This window comes from Paroedura picta, chromosome 1, assembly GCF_049243985.1.
Source record: "Paroedura picta isolate Pp20150507F chromosome 1, Ppicta_v3.0, whole genome shotgun sequence".
Lineage (NCBI taxonomy): Eukaryota > Metazoa > Chordata > Lepidosauria > Squamata > Gekkonidae > Paroedura > Paroedura picta.
In genome coordinates this window covers 145,420,799-145,440,887 of record NC_135369.1, presented here as the reverse complement: position 1 = coordinate 145,440,887, position 20,089 = coordinate 145,420,799, and the positions used below count along the sequence as shown (strand labels likewise).

The 20,089-nt window shown below is 43.8% G+C and overlaps 1 protein-coding gene and 1 pseudogene across 3 annotated transcripts in view; one reads left to right on the top strand and one right to left on the bottom strand.

Moving 5' to 3' along the window:
* Window positions 1–431: 431 nt before the first annotated feature.
* LOC143844159 (poly(rC)-binding protein 2-like) lies at window positions 432–4,965 on the bottom strand (annotated as a pseudogene).
* Window positions 4,966–17,914: 12,949 nt separating this feature from the next.
* ADGRB3 (adhesion G protein-coupled receptor B3) overlaps window positions 17,915–20,089 on the top strand; it is a 628,454-nt gene continuing 626,279 nt past the window's right edge. For all 3 annotated transcript variants that reach the window (XM_077307622.1, XM_077307613.1, XM_077307604.1), the window contains exon 1: window positions 17,915–19,583. The gene's annotated coding sequence lies outside the window, so the exon portion shown is untranslated. The remainder of the gene's footprint in view (window positions 19,584–20,089) is intronic.

Here is a 20,089-nt window from a genome sequence, read left to right as displayed (position 1 = left end):
AGATATTACTAGTGGCACCTATATACTCTAAACATACTGAGTCTCGCATTCCAGATAAGTGGCCTATCGGATCATATATATGAATAGTCATGAGGTGCTGCTATGAGCAATGTGACTGACATACTATTGAAGCATCCCCAATACATAATTATGCCCAAAAGGATGAACTCATTTGTTGTAATGATTTCAGTTCAAAGCTTCAATTTTCATAATTAAACTACCACAGATTGTATTCTGCTTGCTGGAATGTTGGTCATATGTGAATGATTTCTTTCATATTTAGGCTAATTCTCATTTCATTCCCACAGCACAAATCAACACAAGTATATGAAAGGCACATTGACCACGTACTTCAAAGCTCAAAAATTTACAGGGAAACAAAGATAGAATTTATATTTGACTCTGAATATGACTGAGAGTAGAATATTTATTTATTGTATACAATTACAAAATTGTAAACTTTTGCAGCATCTGGGCATCTGTGAATCCCAAATCCTAAGGAAAGACATTTACATTTAGGAACAGAACTTGAACTGTGGACTAAATATATATTCTTAGTAACAGTATTTATTTTTGATATGTTCTTCCAAATTCTATTTTTGAGAACACCTCCCTGCAGGACCCCACAGTTGAGGGCTCATCACTAAGAAACATTCTCCTCAACTGTCACCTTCTGTCCCTGATCTTAGAGAAATGACTGCAGCCATTTTAGGGCTGTGCCTTGAATCCCTGCGTTGGATAGGCAGTGGGTCAATAATTTGTGGTCAACCATGTTGAATGCTGCCATCAGATCTAACAAAAACAGCAGCATCAACCTGCTAAAATCCAACTTTCTCTGAAGGTCATCTGTAAGGATGACCAGAGCTGTCTCACCCTCATGACCAGGCTGGAAGCTGGACTGGAATGGGTCAAGTACTGATGTTTCTTCCAAGAGCCCTTGTAGCTGTCCTGCAGTCTCCTGTTCAATCACCTCACCCAGAAATGCTAGATGTGGAACCAGGTGGTAATTAGCCATGTTGGAAGGATCCACCCCTTGTTTTTTCTGTAGTGCCCCCCCCCATCTATTTATGTGTTTGAAAGATTCCTGACATTACAGACCTGAAATGAAATGTATTAATGGCAGAAAAACTTCATGAGCCAAAAATGAGAGGAAGGGGAAGAAAGCATAAGCTAATATTAAAATATGAATCAACATTTTAACAGCTGAACAGAGAACAGGAATTAAAATGCTAAAATGTAAAAAAAAATGAGTGGATGTGTAAAGCATGTAGCACTGAAAATTTACAAACTAGTTAAAACCTGGAATCACTGACTGCTCAGAAACTGCACAGATGGATCATGGGGATGAATGGCAGAAATGGGAAATGAGTGAGGTGGCTGCATTGCCCCAGTTGCTTCCTATTCCATCAGTCTCTGAAAAAAGCCTGACATTAATTAGATATCGTGTCAGGCTAATGCTGGCTACAGATCTAGTTATGGTAGCCTGCCGGCCAGTAGAGCTTTCCACTGGATTGGCAGTTTTGATCTGTGCCCCAGACACTTGGAGAATCTCATTGATCTTGGTGCTCTGATGCCCCATGATACAGCCAATCAGATCATTTGGAATGGTAAATTCATGAGAAGTAATTTGAGCTGATGCTTCCAAACCACTGAATCCAGTGTTGTCATGATATGTGGGAAAGTGTGACTGTTGCATTTCCAACAGTCAGATCTAGCTGTGGAATGTCATAGTGTCCTTGAATAGTATAGGCCTATTGAGGTGGTCCCTCCAGGTCAGAGTTGAGGGACATTGATGGGGCGGTGTGGGTAAAGCTTGAACTGCCACTGCTTACCAGACCTGACTGATTGCAAAAATGATAGGAGAACTGGATGGCTTGGGCTGGTAGGGGATGGTGACACCTTTAGGGAAGACTCCAGCACGACCACACAGATCTGTTAGACAATTCAGTGATGGACTCCCAGTGGAATCCCAGCAATGGTGACTGCTCTCTCAGTAGAGTTGAGCTACATGTCTACTGCCACCTGGACCTGTGCCCCTGTGCTCTCTCTCATCTCCTTGATCTTACAACCTCTTTTCCCAATGAGAGAATCACACTGACAGGTGGAGAATTTAGCAGGATAATCCTCGTCTCAGGATAATAGGTGGCCTGCTAGAGGCCATGCTATTAGACATTGAGCTGTTGTTATCCTCTTCTAGTTTCTCAATAAGCATAGCAAATGCTTTGAAGATGGCATTGCTGCATCCAACAAGAGTTGATAATCTGTTCTGGGCAGCTCCTTTCTGAAATGTTTGTGGGAGCACCACTCTCTTCGTGCATCTACTTTACAGAGTCTTCTTTCTTCCCAATAATCCTTCCAGCCTCCTTCCCATGCATACGTAAGTGAATAGTATGACATTTAAACCTCCTTTGATAACACAGGTGTCCATCTTGAGCTGTGTCCAGTTAAGTAAGGCTTAGTCAGTAGTCAAATCTTTCGTCACGCAGGGGAAGGGGATTCAAAGTGGTGGGGGTGGTTGGGCCCAGCTATGCACATGTCTTGGGCAGGAGGAATGGGATGCGACAGGAGGAGTGGGAGGAAGAAGTGTGGGCAATGCACAGAGAGACCTGGAGTGGTGATGGTGATGGCAGGAGGAGAGCAAGGGCAGCAGGAAGGGACGACAGCTGCTCTTGTGGTGGTGGCCTTGGCAGGTCTGTACCATCACCTCCTTTAGTCTCTCTAGGAACATTCCTAAATCCAGGGATAGACTAATAACATCTCTTCCTGAATGATATGGCTGGTGGACAGGATGCAAGCCAAACGATGTTCAACCTACATATCTAAGACAAGTTGCTGCAGTGTTCCTAAATCCACTGGAGGATGGCTTGAACATGCAACAGAAGGTGCTCACTGTCTATAATGGTTTGCAAAGTATATTAATCTACTATGCTGTGCGTTACTATCCTACTGTTTTAATTTTTTTAAGTTGCACATAAATGAATAAACCCCAAATATTAAATCATCCAGACAATCTGCCTAAATGACCAACAATTTTGCTGTGTAGGGTTGGACTTTGTACCAAGTCCCAGTAGTGTGCAGAGGTTAACTCTTGGAGAAGGTACTGTATGGAAGCCCTTCTACCTTGCAATGGACATGTTTAATGAGATCACCTTTTTCTTTTCCATGAGTGAACATGGACATTATAATTTTCCTTTAGGACATATCTTGACCATCCCGCTTATGACTTACTGACTCTTTGTGCAGATCACTTGCTTATACTGGCACTTATTTGACATAAATAATTCTGGCTTCGCCTACTATTCACTTCTTACACCATTCACACCAGGCATGTTCTACTTGTCTTTAGAGCAATGACTTTGCAGACATTGTAATATGGCTCATTTTAAGGACCTCCTTGTTGCACAATAAATGTGGTCTTCTAGAAAAAACAGTGTAGCATTTCACTATTGATTCTTCGCCTTTGTGAAATCTATCCTTTGGGAGTCCTCAAGTACAAATAGCTGCCAACTGATTATTTTCTGTTGCCGTACCTTAGTGACGCAGCAGGCGGCAAATCAAACTGAGTACAATAGCTTGCTAATTCGCTAGAGTGCCTGAGATGGGCTATTTTACATTTTTGATTGCAGGCATGCTTCCAGGACCCAGCAGGAGAACAGGAAATACCTGTTAATGTTTCTTTTTTGGGTGGGTGGTGCTTTCTTGATTTGCAGTGGACCCAAGTCTTTTCTCTCGGAGATGTACACTCCCGCATACATTTAGCCAGGTGTATATACTAGAAGTTATCCCTGGGCCTATTTCTTGCCAGATGATGTACTGTGTCTGCAGCAGGGACTGTTCAAACATGTCCCAGTTCACCATCCTGGAGTAGGAACACATAGTCCCTGCAACTTCCATAAACTTATCAGATGCAATGCTGAACTGAATCTTTGTTCCCCTTCTCCCAGATTAAAGATTAGCAGTATCACTGATGTCCTCACTTTGCATCTGACAGACGTGCTTAGGTGTGTCCCTTATAGTTGCACTTTTGTGCTGGATTTCAGGAGGACCTGTGGGTATAGAATCTATTTATGCAGCTGGTTCCCTATGCAACTGTAATACAGTGTATGCTGCATGTGTATCTCTGGCACCCCTACTTAGGTGAGGACACATGTTCAGTTTAAAAAACTTCCCAATAGGCATGTGCTGCCAGGCACTGAGTCTTAATAAGGAAGAATAACAAAAAGCGAGATATGATAAATACCAGCCCTTTTCTCAAAATCCAGAATCCCACTGTTATCTGTGGGGATGGGTGAAGCTATAAAAGTCTGAGGTTGTCTCAAACTCAGACACATTTGTCAGTCAACTGAATACAAAACAGTTTAAAAGTTGAGGGCTAAATTCATTTCTTGGATATATATCTGTAATCAATGGGCACAGTTTGGCTGTGGAAGAACTCTTGCATGAGCCTCAGTACCAGAGGTGTTACGTGGGCAACATATAAAAACTGAAGATAATACAATCCAGCAACAAATTGGGAGCCAGAGAAGCTAAAGATAGGTAGACAAGAAGTAGGGTGTTTGAAAGACAGAATGGACAACACACAGCTGGAGAAGGATAGGCCTGCAGAAAAAAAGATTGGGGAAGCAGAACAGACTTGTCGTACTCAGAGTTGTCTGCATCTGTGCTAGAACTATCCATTAAGCTGGTATGAATCTGTTTCAGCACCTGGTATGGAACACAACAGCTGGAGAGGTGCCATCATTTTCGTCATTCTGTAGGCCTTACAAAACAGTCTTATTTCAAAGAATACTCCTCTTGTCCTGCAGCCTTCTCATATTTTTTTAATTAATTTTTTTAATTAATTTTTTTTTGCCATGCGGCGGGCAGCTGAGTAGGCAGCCCAGGCTCAGGAGGGCCCCGCGCAGGCGCCTGAGTTCAGGAGGCCCCTGCGCAGGCGCCTGGGCACAGCTTCCCGGCCAAGTCTGCTGCCGCCTCATCGGGCGGCTTTCCTGCCTCCAGACCTTGCTGCCTCCCGGGCCGCCATCCTAAGGCCAGTCAGGGAGGCCCTACTAATGGTCGGGGAGGGGGGAAGGGAGGGCCCGCCTGCGGCTGCCCTTCTAAGGGTTGGGGAGGGGGGAAGGGAGGGCCCGCCAGCCACCGCTGCCGCTGCGGCGCATCCCGCCTTGTGACCACAGATTTCTGGTCACCTTACCCTAGCCATGATCTTTCTTTTTAACCCTATTTAACCCTTTAAACCCTTTTTAACAATTTTAACCCCCCCAATAGCTTCAATATTAAATCTAGCCAAATTAATTTCTCAGAAGCAGATGGAAAATCTGAAATTCTTACAGTAGCTCAGAAAATCTAAGATGGTTAAGAAAGAGATAATGCTTACTGTATACATTCTGTAATACCTGCAAGATATACTGAAAAGAAACAGCAAATGCAACATTGTCCACTACTGAAAAATAGAACTGGAAAGAACAGCAAGTACATCATCATGGCAGCCATTTTAAAGTTCACGGGATTATATTTGGATGAGATCATGTGTTTAATTGGACGAGGTCAAGCTTTGCCAAACCTTTAAGGTAGGGATTCCTAACTGGAGATTTGCAAGAGCTCCAGAGGTAGGCTGTGGCCTTTCCCTCTTGTCTTAATGAACTCAGCCACAAGCTAGGGATCTGGCAGCTTCCATTGCTCCCCCCTCCCCTCCTGAGCATGGTGGCTTCTGTGGCTGGAAGGGGGCGGAACCTGTATGCCTATTCCCGCTTTGAACTGCCTCCTATCTCTCCCACTTCAGTCCTCCTCTAGCCTGTCTGTTAACATGGGTGGTGATGTCACTTCTGGTAACGTCAGGGGGCCCTGAAAGCTTGAAAAAAGTATTTCAGGGGTTCCTCCATGGTCAAAAGGTTGAAAAGGGCTGCTTTAAGGCTTAAACAATCCTTAACACGCCCGCGGCACGGGCACCGCAGACTAAATAATTCGCTAAGGGCTGGGGGGGAGGAGTTAGGGCGGGCTTTGTCCGTGATGAGGAAGGGGCCTGATTGGCCCCTTCCTCTGGACTGACAAGCGCAGGGCCAATCGGCTGGCGCGAAGCGCCTCCGACGCGCCAGGGCGCCGGCTACAGAGCACCCTGGTTTTCTCCTTTGTGACCTGGGATTTAAAATTCACACCACATTTATGAAATAGACTTGTACAGTGCATAAGCAAAATGAAGAAAAGTAATAGATGAGCATTCAGTATAAGCACTGAATTTCTCAAGTTTTGCTGGAGCCAAACTCACTGAGAGGTTTTTTTTGTGTGTGTGTATTTGTTATATATCAGCTTGATTAATGGGCAGACAACATTTTAGAGAAGATTAATAATATCAGAGATGAAAGGGCATTTTTAAAAATTAGTACCCTGCTAAGTATAAAGAGGATTTGGATGCATTTAGATAATTAACAGGAAAACAGTGGCCCCATTTTATATTATCCATCTCTTCATAACTGTTCTTTAGTCAATATGGTAAAGATTAAACTCACGACATACATCTACAAACTGCAAGCCATTCATCTCCACCTTCAAAAGCCAATATGACCAGAGAAGCCTGTTGTGTCCTAGACTGTTGAGTGTACTGTAATGAATAGATGTTGAATTTATTTTAAGACATCTTGATACAGTAGATCAAAGAGTCAAGATTAAAAGGTGAAACAGTAAAACATTGATCTCAGAGACCTTAAGAGGTAGCTCTGAAATTCTGCTCTTATTGGTGGAAATAATGGCTGATAGAACACGGTGCAATTGTCTAATTCATTGATTGATTCCTCTTTTGGATGAACTAGAAAACATGTTCAGCTGTGGAACCCTGATGCAAAATAAAGTAAAACCAACTTAAAGGAATAAAAAAATCACTAGTTTTTTATATCTCAGTTGTATATGTTGAGCTAATTGTAATAACAGAACTGTGAAATATCTATATTTTAAAAGTTTAAAATAAGGCTGCCTTGCTCATAAAAAGAAAAGGTCTGCAAAGAACCCATGTGAAATACAGACAGGCTACCTGCATCATCTATGAAATTACTAGCTAAGGATTGATACCAATATGATAAAATGCATCAGCAGGTATTTTGTATTCAAGTAAGCATTCTAGTATTGTGAATGGCCTGTACTTTTTCATTGCTTCATCCATGTGTACTGAAATGAATTATAGTCATGATAGAAGTTTTGAAAAACACACACAAATCTCTTAAAACACACGCGCACACAAATGGGTTTATGCACCTAAAAATGCCATGATTGGCCATGGGCTCCCTGGCAAATGTCCATCGCATGTTCACAGACGCATGTTTCTCCATCACACTTGATGGTGCTCTCTGTGACAAATATCAGTGTACACGTGACAGAAATATGCCTCATAAAATGTTACATTAGCCCTAAGTGCACCAATTGCACTGATTTATAGTAATTGCTGAGGCTTCACTCTAGGCCATTCCCATACTGCCTTTCTTCATGATTGTGATAAGTTAGACAGTTCTACATTGGAGCAACACACCATTTTGTACAGAAAGTTATATCGTGGAGAATGTGATTAACTCAAACTCCAGAATCAATCTTATTTTCCTCCCGCCTTCCTCCCACCCCATTTCCAGTTAAACGTTACTTCATTTTAAGGCTACTGGTTGCACATTCAACATAGCAAAATGTTCTGCTAGAAAAGGGAAGCATTTGAGAAATACGGAGTACACAATAAAAGCAACAGTTTCCTGAGAATCACCTTATTAATATTGATAAAATATAATCCAGTGTTCATAATAGTACATATACATATACAGACAATCTTGTTTGTGTTCTGGAAGGTAGTTTTTTTAAAGACAGAAAGGGATGGAAAGGATAAAGTTTTTCTAATAGTATGCATTCAAGACAATGGCAACATACAGCTGTTCCAGAGCTATATGTTGTGAATTTTTAATAGTTTAATTTCCACAGGCACTGAGCATTCATAGCTCAATTGGAACTCAACAGTTCATATTTTTAAAAGTGCTTTCTATTTAATAGTAATAGCAAACAAAAAACTAAGCTAGATGATATGCAGTAAAAGGTATAGTTGTCAAATTGCATGGTCCTAACAAATTAAAGCATTTTATATCACATTGACTTCAACTAGAGCATAAAAGAATGTGCTTATCTTCCTCCCATTAAAATCAATGGGACTTAAAAATGCTTAACTTTGTCTGGATTGCAACAGTTATTTGTACAGTTACAGAAAAATTATAAACAGAGCTAAATCTTTCTAAACCCCATTCATCTGAGTTGATTCAGAAGGGTATAACAGTGTTTAGAGTTAGTGATTCCATTAAGATTAAAGTTATATTGATAAATTTAATGAACAAAGCTTGCTATTTCTGCAAAAAACAAGCTATACAAACAGACTTTCTGGATCATCCCACTATGATAATGTTTCAATAGATGGACAAGTCTCAACATTGACATACTACACAGAGTTCAGCATTAAGGACATACATATCAGTAGTTAAAGCAATTGCATTATTACTGGGTCCAGGTTCGAATCAAAAGTCTGCCTGGAGTCTTCTGTCCTATATTAGAGGCTAAATATAGGAAATGAAAATAATTTTTCATTTAGTCTGCTAAATTCAACATTATGAAGAAGGGGGGGGGGGTAGAGTGTAAAGAAAGCAAAAAGAAAACACTGACAGATTGCAACAGAGTCTCACTTCCCCCAAATGGATGCTTTTGTTTATTTTATATATATATATATATATATATATATATATATATATATATATATATATATATATATATATATATTCATATTGTCGTTCCATGTTTTATGGTTAGAATCTCTTTAATCAGATTCATGGAGTATATGTACATGGATAACATGCCCATTAGTAAGAATGAAAAGCAGTTGTAATTCTCATAGAAAGCATGCTAAGGTGCCATAATACCATTTAATTAATTAATATTATGTGTTACATTTTTCAGTGCGAACATGCAAGGAATAGAAAACTGGGGATAAGGCCTGTTGATTAAAATAGGACTGATTTTTAAGGATACTTGTTTAGGATTGGCCCACTCAGAATTATTTCCAGGGTAAGTTCAGTTGCCCTGTCTGCCCTTGCTCTCATGCTTGCTTTTCTCCAGTTTAAGGAGGCCATGGTAGAAGAGGCAGGGATGGGATGGGATGGAATAGAATAATAAGAGAGCTGGAATAGGTTGGGTCTTAGCATCTGGGGACTGAATATCTTTCTGAAGCTGGTGAAGACAACACCATCTTGAGATATGTCTCACCTGCCTCTTCTCCCTGGATGATAAAACCAACCTCTCACAACCCCCCCCCCCTTTTTTCCTTTCCTCATCCTGTGAGTCTTTTTTCTTTTTTTCTTTGTTTCAGGTTAGTAAAAATATTTTTGAAGTCTTTTTTGTAGTTTAGGACTGAGAGGGGCTGGTATCTCACTTAATTCAGTGGAACATATACCCAAGACATGATTATTATATTCACAGCAACAGAAAGTCATGTGTTTCTTTCTTGTTGTTGTTATGGTATTTATTTTTGAGCAGGGATTGGAGGGGGCATGGTGGTTCTCGGCAGCTGTGTCTGGTGACATTGGCAATTTCACCTATCAGACTTAGGCAAGTAAGACATGGATTCAAATCTCTGTTTACCTACAAAGGTCGCTTCTGATCTTGGGCCAGTTTCTTTCAACCTAATCTATTTCACAGGGACATTGTTTGGATAAAATAGCGTAACTGTAAATTTTACCCTGAACTCTTTGAAAGAAAGCCTGAATACAGGTTATTTTTGTATGGTGGCACACAATTCCTTGCCACAACAGACTAACATGGCTACCCCACTAGAATTTTCCTGTTTACTCAGCCTCCTAGTTTTAAAAAGAGAATTTTCTAACATAAAAATTGCTACTATTAAATGGTGGCAAAGAGCATCAGGAAACTAGAATTTATTTCTGTTTGGTGTACTCTGGCTTGTGGCCAAAGTCTAGAACTGCATTAAAAGAAAAAGAAAAAAAAACCCTGAAAGGTGTTGGTTGAATGCAGGACGAGTCTAAATTCTCTGATCCCTCAAGCTGACTTAGGCCCTGAGAACGTTGTACCCCTAGTCCCCTCCTCCTGGCAGCCCTGTCACCAGAGACAAACATAAAAACAGAGACAGGGAAAGTACATTCCATAGTGGCTACGGTATTTGTTGCGTATGATTAGCTATCTATCAGGGATAATATAATCTAGTGAACTGGCAGATCAGTTCCAGAAAGTGTTACTGGAAGATGAATGTTTGTACCTGGCCACTTGAACTGATGACACTTACCTCTCATTCATTCATTCATTCATTCATTCATTCATTCATTCATTCATTCATTCATCCCCACAAGAAGACTTAAAGTGATCTACAATAAAGTTTTTAAAACCCAGATAAAACAAATACCTTTCCCCCATCTCCTAGATACCCTCTGCCTGGCTAATTGGACTGAAAGGGTCTAAAACAAGTTGTATGAGGTCCAGTGAGCTGATGGTTTGTCCAGACAAGCCTGGGCTGTTGCTGATCAATCATACCGCTGGTCTAGGGAGTCAGCCTATTATGGACAAGGTTGTGCTCCTATTGAAGAATCGAAGTTTTTAAAAACTTACTAATGCATTTACAGTGCAACTAATGCATTGTCCTTAAGTCAATGCACTTTGCTGGGTGTAACTCTGTTGAGTATTGCCCTGCTAGTTTGTATCATATTCTTAAAACAAATGGAAAACAATGGGCATATTAAGTCTGTACTTTGTACAAAATCTACCAGTGCCATAATTCAGTTCTCCATCATTACTCTGGGCCCCATACAAACCTCTAATGAGCTTGCAAACTTAGATGATCTCATCCCATATATGAGTCATGAAAATAATTCTGTTTTATATCTGGAAGCATTAATACACCATGTCATGATAATGAGTTTACAACTGGGGTCCTTGCACTCTCTGTGCCTTAGTAAACACTACCTATTCTATTTCCCGAAGATAGATTCAGGTGAAGTTAACTAAAATCATATTTTATTTTATTTCTTTGCCTACTGGAAATCTGATAACTGAGAATCTTTGATACCAAACAAATCTTTAAAGGTAGTCCTATTAAAGTAATGGGGCTTACCTCAAAGTAACAATGTTTCACTCTCTGAAACTCAAATCTGTGAGACCTAAAATTGCTTACTTAGGATTGTGTTAATTGTTTAAATCCTGATGACATGAAAATGCCTGGTAGTGAATGGCATCATCTTAGATCTCTGTTTTCTATCATCTTACTTCTGTATTTAGTGATGGATTCACACTCACACTTTTCCTAGAGGTGCAAAACTAAATACTGTAACAGCAGATCAATGTGTGGTTGCTTAATGAGATGACTCTGTTTGTACAGAAGAGCAAAGTCGCCAAGAAGAAAAGTATCCTGATTGTCAAGGGTATTTGTTCATTCCAGCTTTCATTTCTATATAAATTACTAAGTTTTTCTGAATGCATAAAGGTTTGCATAAAACATGATGCTCCAATCAATGCCATATAAAAAAATTAGTGACAGCCCAACACTCCAGGACTCCTTAGTCCCTCCCTCTCCCCCTCTATCACACACATACAAACTCCTCCCCCCCATTCCCACCTGTCCTCACCCCCTTTACCTCTCACTTCCCTGACCTCCCCCCTGGTTCTCATCCCTCCCCCTCTCTCAGGCACATCCACACAGAGAGAAACAAACTCCTTCCCTCCTGCCCTGGCCTGCCCTGCCCTCCTTATCTCTTGCTTCCCTGACATTCTTCCTGGTCCCTCCCCCTCCCTCAGACATACACCCAGACTCCCTCCTACTCCCTTTCCCCTCTCCTTACTTCTTGTGATGGCACTGGTCCTGCGTCCTGTCTCCTGCCATGCTGCCCTGCGACTGCCCCAGCTGCCTCAGGCAGTGGTGGTGCTGGCCCTGCCTCCTGCCACAGCCACCTGGGGAAGTGTTGGTGCTGGCTCTGCCTCCTGCTGTGCCACCCTGTCGTTGCCCCAGGCTCTTCTGGTGTGCTCCCTGGGGTGCGACTATGGACGTAACATTTGTACCGATTTCCAGGGGGCGCGTCAGAAGATATGTTCCACATTAATAAACAGATAAACACATAACTGCCATGAGAGGCATGCTTGTTCCCAACAGGCAGGCTATGCCACAGTTCCTTGGCTTGCTTCCCAGAATGGTGAGTATTGGTAATCTGAATATGAATAATATAAGGGCAAAAACTCTGGACACCATCTAGACATACCATTGATTTCAATGGCAGAATATGTTCTTAGTGGCTAACAATCCTATTGAAATCTTGGTGGTGGAAAGCACCATTAAGTCACAGCTCATTTATGATCACCCTATTGATTTCTCAAGGCAAGAGACCAACAGGGGTGATTTCCCATTGCCTGAATCTGCATAGCAATCTCCCCTCCAAGTACTAAGACTTACCCTGCTTAGCTTCTGAGAATCCTGACAAAAGTGAGATTAGACTACTTTAACAAATGAATAATGAAATAAACATATTACTGACCCTCTGTATCTATGGCCTAGCGTAACAACTGGAGGTAACTATGGAAACACAAAACAAAGATAAAATAAAAAGATAAAATCTTACCATCTTGTCCCCCTAATAATGCAAGCTTCTTCTCCTTGTCCCTCTCCTCCTCCTCCTTTGCCCAGAGATTTGGGCAAAGATTCTAAAGCTATTAGATATGAGTAAAGAGAAACCTGTAATGGAGACTGGAAACAAGAAATGTTAAAGATGAGGGGCCTGATTCTGTACAGGCAGTCATATTCTGCTCAGTCTTAGCTGATGAACAAGGGGTGGATTCCCAACCATCCAGTGAAACATGTGTTAATTAACAGTTTGCATTGAATCTATTTACCACTGGAAGTCAGTGGAGTTCTTGGAGGGAAGATCTGGCTTGCCAGCTCTTCATTTCTAACAGCAGATGTAATTTACAACTTCATACCTGGATAGAATATCTAGCAAAGAAGAGTGATTAATGTTCTTCACTTATTTCCTTGGGTTGAAAGCAGTTATGATCAGTACTGATCAAAATTCAAGTAGCATGTAATTGCAACAATAAAATCTCCCTTAAAAAAAAAACTTCCAAACCTTTATGATTACGAAAAATAATTGGCTTGTATGCTGTCCAGAATGTTAATGTATCTTCCTCCAATGTTTTCAATCAGCAAAAAAATGCATCCTGCAGCTAGCCAAATGAACTTTAAAGTGAGTGACACTGCCATATTTAGCAAAGCCCGCCCTAAATGTTCTGTTCTCTTTGTAGAATTTAGCAGAGGTGAGAGAGCTACACAATAATGCCCATGCTAGGTGAATGCTATTTGTTAAAAAGGCTATGTACCTTTCTCCCGCTAATTATAATGCACTTTCTCCCTTACAAGTAAAACACTGGCAAGTGAGTAGATCAGCTCACAACAACAGAGAGAAATGGCTTACTTACTCAAATATGCCCGGCTTCATACAAAGTGGCTAACTTTAAAGAGATAATAATGCATATCCGTTCTTTCCCACCTTTCCTTCCTCTCCCATACCTGACCATGTTGCTTTATTTCTTTGCCTGCCTTGCAACAGGCAGTCTAGGTTAGACAGACTGGGGTTAATTTGGGAGGTAGGGGGAGAGAGATTCTGTACAAATTATAAATGGCCAAACACCCAATTATATCAATGGCTACATCTGCATAGTCATTCAAAACAAATTGGGACTAGAAAGCCAACAGGAGTAGAAAGCAGGAGGCAAACGTTAATGGGCTTTTATATGTAGTCATCAAAGCTGTGCTACAGAGAAAAGGGAAAGCAGAGTACTGTTAACTGAACAACAGGGAACCATGTTGTGTTGTATGACTGAGTAGATCTAGGAAACAGTTAAAAGCAGAAATGGGAATGACAGGAGAAAATGTCATTAAAAAGAGAAAGAAATATAAAGAAGAAAGCCATAGCAAATTGATAGAATGATACAAGGTGGAGCAACAAGTAACCATGAGCACTCAGGTAACCATGATGGAGCTCAGGTAACCATGAGCACTGTGAAATACCAGTCCCCAAAGCAGAAATACAGAAGACTGTACCAGTAGAATATATGTCCTGTTCAGATGTCTATGTGGGAATTCACAATAAGATCATTGCCCCCCCCCTTCCCGTTCTGGATTCCGACTGACTCTGAGGAAGGGAGAATTAAATGCCCCCTTTCTGGAGGAAACACTGTAGTTTCCAAACAGATAACCAAGTATTGTGCCATAACAGGCAAATTATGCCAAAAGCATGTTATTGGAAATCTGTCATAGCTTAGGTATACTACTAACCCTGATACCTTTTTAGTTTAATTCTGCTTTAAGCATTCAATTTCTAAGTATTCATTTACTGTTAAGCATTTTATTAGATTACAATTTTAAAAGTTGTGCAGGTTTTATAGCTGGCTTGGAGCTGTATTACAAACAAGCCTGAATTTGAAAGTACAGTAGTAGAATTATTTTATGGTCTCATCCTAGCAATGCTAATGCAGTAATCTTAAGTAGGTGCAACAGAGAGAATATTGCTCAGAGACCAGGGACATCTGTGGCCAATCCCTCATTTAGCCATGAAGCTCACTGGATGACTTTGGGCTGTGTATCAGCCTAGTAGTTGTTCTTGATAGTACTGTAGTGATTAGAATTTTGGGAGTTAGGATCTGGGACACAGGTTCAAATCCCCACTTTGCTATGGAAGCTCACTGGGTAACCTTAGAACAGGCTCACTTTTGCAGCTTGGCCTGCCTCACAGGTTTTTTGTATGAAATGGCATACAGAAAAACAATGGTGTAAACCAGCGGTCCCCAACCTTTCTGAGGACAGGGACTGCCTCCGGGGGTCAGAGGAGAGCCGACAGCCCGGGTGCCACGCAAATGCGCACATACAGTTGCCACACATGCATGTTTTCTCCACCAGGGGGCACAAACACGCATGTGCGTTTGCGTCGCCGGTGTGCCGGCGGCCGCGCCTGCCTCTTCCCTTCCTTCTCGCTGTGTGTGGGGGGGGGAGGCAGGTGCGGCTGCCGGCGGCCTGGTACCGGACCGGGGGTTGATGACCCCCGGTGTAAACTACATTTAACATTGGGGAAATAAGCATGGTATAAATGCCCAAATAACAGATAAAATTGTGGGGAATCCATAAATGTCATATCAGCAAGGAGAAATATCAAAATGTAACTAATGCAATGTGTACATTCCTATTATGGATCAAAAGCAGGGCCTTTTCAATGTTGGTTCCTTGATTTTATAATGCCATATTCTCTCTCTTGAGGTCTACCTGTTTTCTTCTTTGCTTTCTTCTAGGTTCCAGGCCAACACTATCCTTTTTATCCAAGTCTGTAATGGGGGGGGGGATTACATCTATTCAAGCTTTCTGTCTGTTTCTAGCCTGATGACTGTTGGATGTTCTAGGCTGTTGAATGTTGTTAAGTTATGATATTCCTGACATTTGTAGATTCTTTTATTATGGATAATTCTTCTGATGCTGCTGGGATTTTTACTGTACTACTTTTACTTTGTAAGCTGCCTTGACTGACCAAGTTTATGCAGCAGTGGCAAATAATTTTTCAAAACAGATCATAGAATCATAGGATTATAGAGTTGGAAGGGACCTCATGGGTCATCTAGTCCAACCCCCTGCACTATGCAGGACACTCACATCCCAATCGCTCATCTACTGTAACCTGCCACCCCTTTGCCTTCACAGAATCAGCCTCTCCATCAGATGGCTATCTAGCCTCTGTTTAAAAATGTCCAAAGATGGAGAACCCACCACCTCCTGAGGAAGCCTATTCCTGTCACATGAGAACGGGGCTTGTGCTTTTATATTCTGTCACTTGTGCATTATATTAATTCCACCAGTTTTCAGTAGGGGATATGAAGCTTCACACAATGCTTGCTTTCAGTTGGGGACAACTCCCGGCTTTGCTCTCATTGTTGCCACAAATATAAAGACATTCCCAGCAGCAATGCACAGGTCATTTATCCCATATTTTTGCAGGTGGTGGTCTGCAAAATAGGCACTGTATTTACCAGAAAAGAAAATTACCTTGAATGCAAAATTATTCCCTTTCTAGTGTAGAAGCAACCTTTGAAAGATGTGATAGTAGACCTATAATGTTCTTTTCTAAACTGAGCAGCAGTAGAAACTGGAGATTTCCACACCTTCTCCACTACTGGAGCCACCACTTCCTTTGTGTCTATGGTCATTTCATTCATCCAGATTCATCAGGATACTCACCAGGGCAAATTCAACAAGCCTATACCAAATCTAGTCTCGTTTCTCAGCCCATCAACTCTTGATGGGACCATCTAGTAATCCTCTAGTTCCTCACAGCCTTTAAAAAAAATCATTCCATGCAGTGCTTTTTGTCATTCCATCATTTACATGGCTGAGTTCCTGTATTTATTTTCTGTTTCCCATTTACAGTTATTAAAATTAATTTCACTGGTTCTGCATTACTAGCTCCCTGCCATTTCATTCATACCCCCATGCACATTCTTATTACCCTCATAATTATTTTAACCTTCCTAAGAGAGACCTTTTCATTCCCACAGCCACACCTCAATGTCCTGTTATCCTAATGTGACATTTCTCCTTACTCTGATCTCTCTTTTGGTCTTCTATTTCCCCCATTTGATTCCGCTTTTTCCTTCTTGGCCCACCATTGTCTTACATGTGAGAGCTCTGCTTTTAATGTCATCTCCTCTCTTGCCATTCAGCAAGTTTTTAAAGTTCTCCTCGTCATCAGATACCACTCACTGTGCCTTTGGTAATCCCCGCTTTCGCTTTCAGCTCACCCATCAGTCCTTCACCCTGATTTCCAGGGCAGCTTCTCCAGAATGACTGCACTTGTTCTATATGGGCCAGTAATTATTCGGAGGTTCTCCTAATACTCTATTCAAAAGGCTTGGATGTTGTGCTACTTCTCTAACCCAAGAATCTCTTTCTCCCTGGTTCCACTGTCATTTTATTTTAAGTACTGTCCTGTACTTGTTGTTCTGCCACAGAATGGCTATAGTCATTTTGTTTTACATGAGCCCTTTGGGGATTCATCCGTCTATCATACCACTCTGCTATTTGACTGTTGGTTTACTGTTGGCTCTACTCTGCTACATTTTAATCTGGATGTTATTCCATGCCATCCTTCTAATCTGCACGATATCATCTCTCCATTCTTTTCTAGGAACTCTGATTCCACTGTTATTCTGTGGTTTTTTTTACATTGGTTCCAGGTCAGAGGGTATAATTTGGGTTTGGACTCTGCCATTAGCTTTTGGACACCATCACTGCATTTTTAATATGTATCCCTCCTTGGTCTTTGGTATTTTATCTGTTCTTTATTGTCCTGTCCTTCCATTTTTCTTCTTATCCCCCCCCTCACACACACCAACCCTCTCTCCTCCGGGCTCCTTGAATCCTACCGAGATCCCCGTGCTCAGTTACAGCTGACCTGCGTTCCCTTTTTCTTCTGCAGTGCATTTCTGATGCATTTTTAAAAGCTCATTCATGTCTACTGTCATTCAGTTGCATTCCGTTTGCTTTCAGGCATCATTCCGGATGGGCTAAATACGACTTTCAATGACCATTCAGTTTTTTGTGACTGGATTGAAAATGTCCAAGGGGGGGGGGGGAGATGAAGCTGTTAAAAACATGCGACTGCGTTCTCACAGCCATCAGGCATCCCCTATCGTGACAAAGAAACGAAAGCAATTGTAGCTCCTATCCACCCGAACAGACAGGCAGAGAACAGTACAAAATTCTCTTTCCTCAAATGTCCCCACCCTCCCATCGACGTTAACTTGTGGGGTGAGGGGGGGGGGCGGGAAGGAGGGCAGAGGTAGCCGGCAGAAATCACAGGCTTCCGGAATCCCTGTCTTTTGCCAACTGCCTGCCTATCTCCAGCCACGCAAATGCAGCCACAATCCTAACCAGAGCCCTTCGATTTGGGGCCAAGAAGAAACAAAGTGCTAATTGCAGCCTCGCTGAAGAAATGGCTGTTGTCCCCGACAGTGGCAGGCGGCACTTTGAAAGCGGCGGCGAGCTGCGATGTTTTCCCTTGGAGCGCCCGATCATTTAAATCTGCATGGCGGTGGCGAAGTGACAGCTCTCGGGGCTGCGGCAGAGGGCTTGGCGGTTTAAAAAGCAAAGACGGAGGGCTCGAGGAGGGGAAGCGCGAGCGGGAGAGATCAAGGGCTGCGCGGGCTCTCCTCTCGCGCGCGCTCCTTCGCTCGCCCAGCCTCCGAGTTTCGCTCGCAGCCAGCCGCGGCGGCGACTGAAGCCGGAAAAACCTCCCAGACGCAGAAAAAGACCGGGGAGTTGCGGGGAGGGGGCGAGGGAAGACGTGCTTGGGATTGAGTAGCTGTGACGTGCAACGATCGCACCGCGGCGGGCCCACTTGCCGGAGCCCGGGGGGGAAGCCTGCCTCGCACACACACACACGCCCGCAACGCACGGAAAGGCGCGCGGAGCGGAGCGGAGCAGAGCAGGGCGCGGGGCTGGCGCCGTTTGCCCGGGCGAAGGAAGACGCGCGAGGGAGAGCCGCAGGCGCGCGCGTGCCGGAGAGTGCGGGGCGCCCGCCGCGAGAGAGGGCGCGAGGGAGTAGTTAGTGCGTGCTGTGCTCGCTCGCTCTCTTCCTCGCGCTCTCTCTCTCTCTCACGCACACACATCCCGGAGAAAGAAGGGAGCGCACAGGCGCACACTGGAGCGCACGCACATCTTCATTCTCCTTCCCTCACGCACGCACACACACACACTCACACGCCCTGACTGGCTCTTCCCGCGCTCTCCCACCACTTCGTCGCCCGTCCTTTCCTCCGCTGGCTCCTGCCTGTTCCCTCAGCCTCCGCACCGCTCCTCCTTCGGCAGCCTTGGCCGCGGATCTACCCAGCTGTTTTCTTCTCTCTTCTCTCTCTCTCCCCCCTCCCCTCCTCCGCCGGTGTCCTTCCCTCAGTTACCTGCGAGCTCGGGCGAGGGAGGAGGCGGAGGGCGCAGAGCGGAAGGAGACCCGACCGACTGGCCGCTACCGCCACCGCCACCGCGCGCCCGAGCCCGCCCAGCAGGTTGCACCGGGGCAGCCGCAGCTTTCGGACTTCGTCTCCTCGCCAGTCCCCGGCGCCTGGTCTCTCTCGCTCGCTCGCGCGGCCGTTGGCATAGACTTGATCTCCAAGTTTGCAAAAGAGAAAGAAGACCTCCGCTGTTAAGACAAGTCCGTTTTAATTCCGCGTCTCCCCCTCCTCCCCCCTTCTCTCTCTCTTTCGTGGTTTGGGCTTTTGCTTCCCCCCCCTCTATCCGTGGCTGGATTTTGTGGATCTGGAAACAACCCTTTGGCCGCGCCGAGCTCTCTCCGTCCGCCCCCCCCCCCGCGCTTCTGCGGTTTAATTCCCCCTCCCCCCCCCCTTCTGCCTTGGTTTTGAATGCGAGCTGAGGAAAATGGGCAACGGTGCTTCCGCCAGAAGGGGAATCTCGCCGTGCCTGCTTTTGGGACGTGTGCCTGTGGTGCTAGGATCATCTTAGAGAAATAGCCTGCCTGCTTTCGGAGTGGAAGGTAAGGCGCTTGTGCGGCGGGTGGGCAGGGAGCTCAGGATGGCGGGGAGAAAGGCTAGGCTCGGGATGAAGGGAGAGGGAGAGAGAGAAGACACGCAACCCGACAGGATCCCTGCAACCAAGTGCATTCCCCCCCCCCCCACACACACACACACATGCACCATCCAAAAGTTAGAGAAGTCCCCTTGGCGAGGGGGGAAAGCAGTTGTTACCCAAACCACCCAGGGAGCCTTCCCAAGCCAGGGAGGTTGGAGTACCTTGGGGGGGGGGTGAGATGTCACTGTGAGGGGAGGAGGGGAGATCCTGAGGTTAATACGAAGTTTAAAGGAAGTCTTCGGTTCTGGAGCAGATAGGTGGAGTGATGGCGCCGTCTAGGTTCGATTAAACTACAGTGTCACCTAGAAGGGGGAAGAAAAGACCTATGTGTGTGTGGGTGTGGGGGGGGGGAAGCAGGTAAAAAGACTGAGCCCCCAGTGGGCAATCCCCAAATTTATAGCGACCGGACCC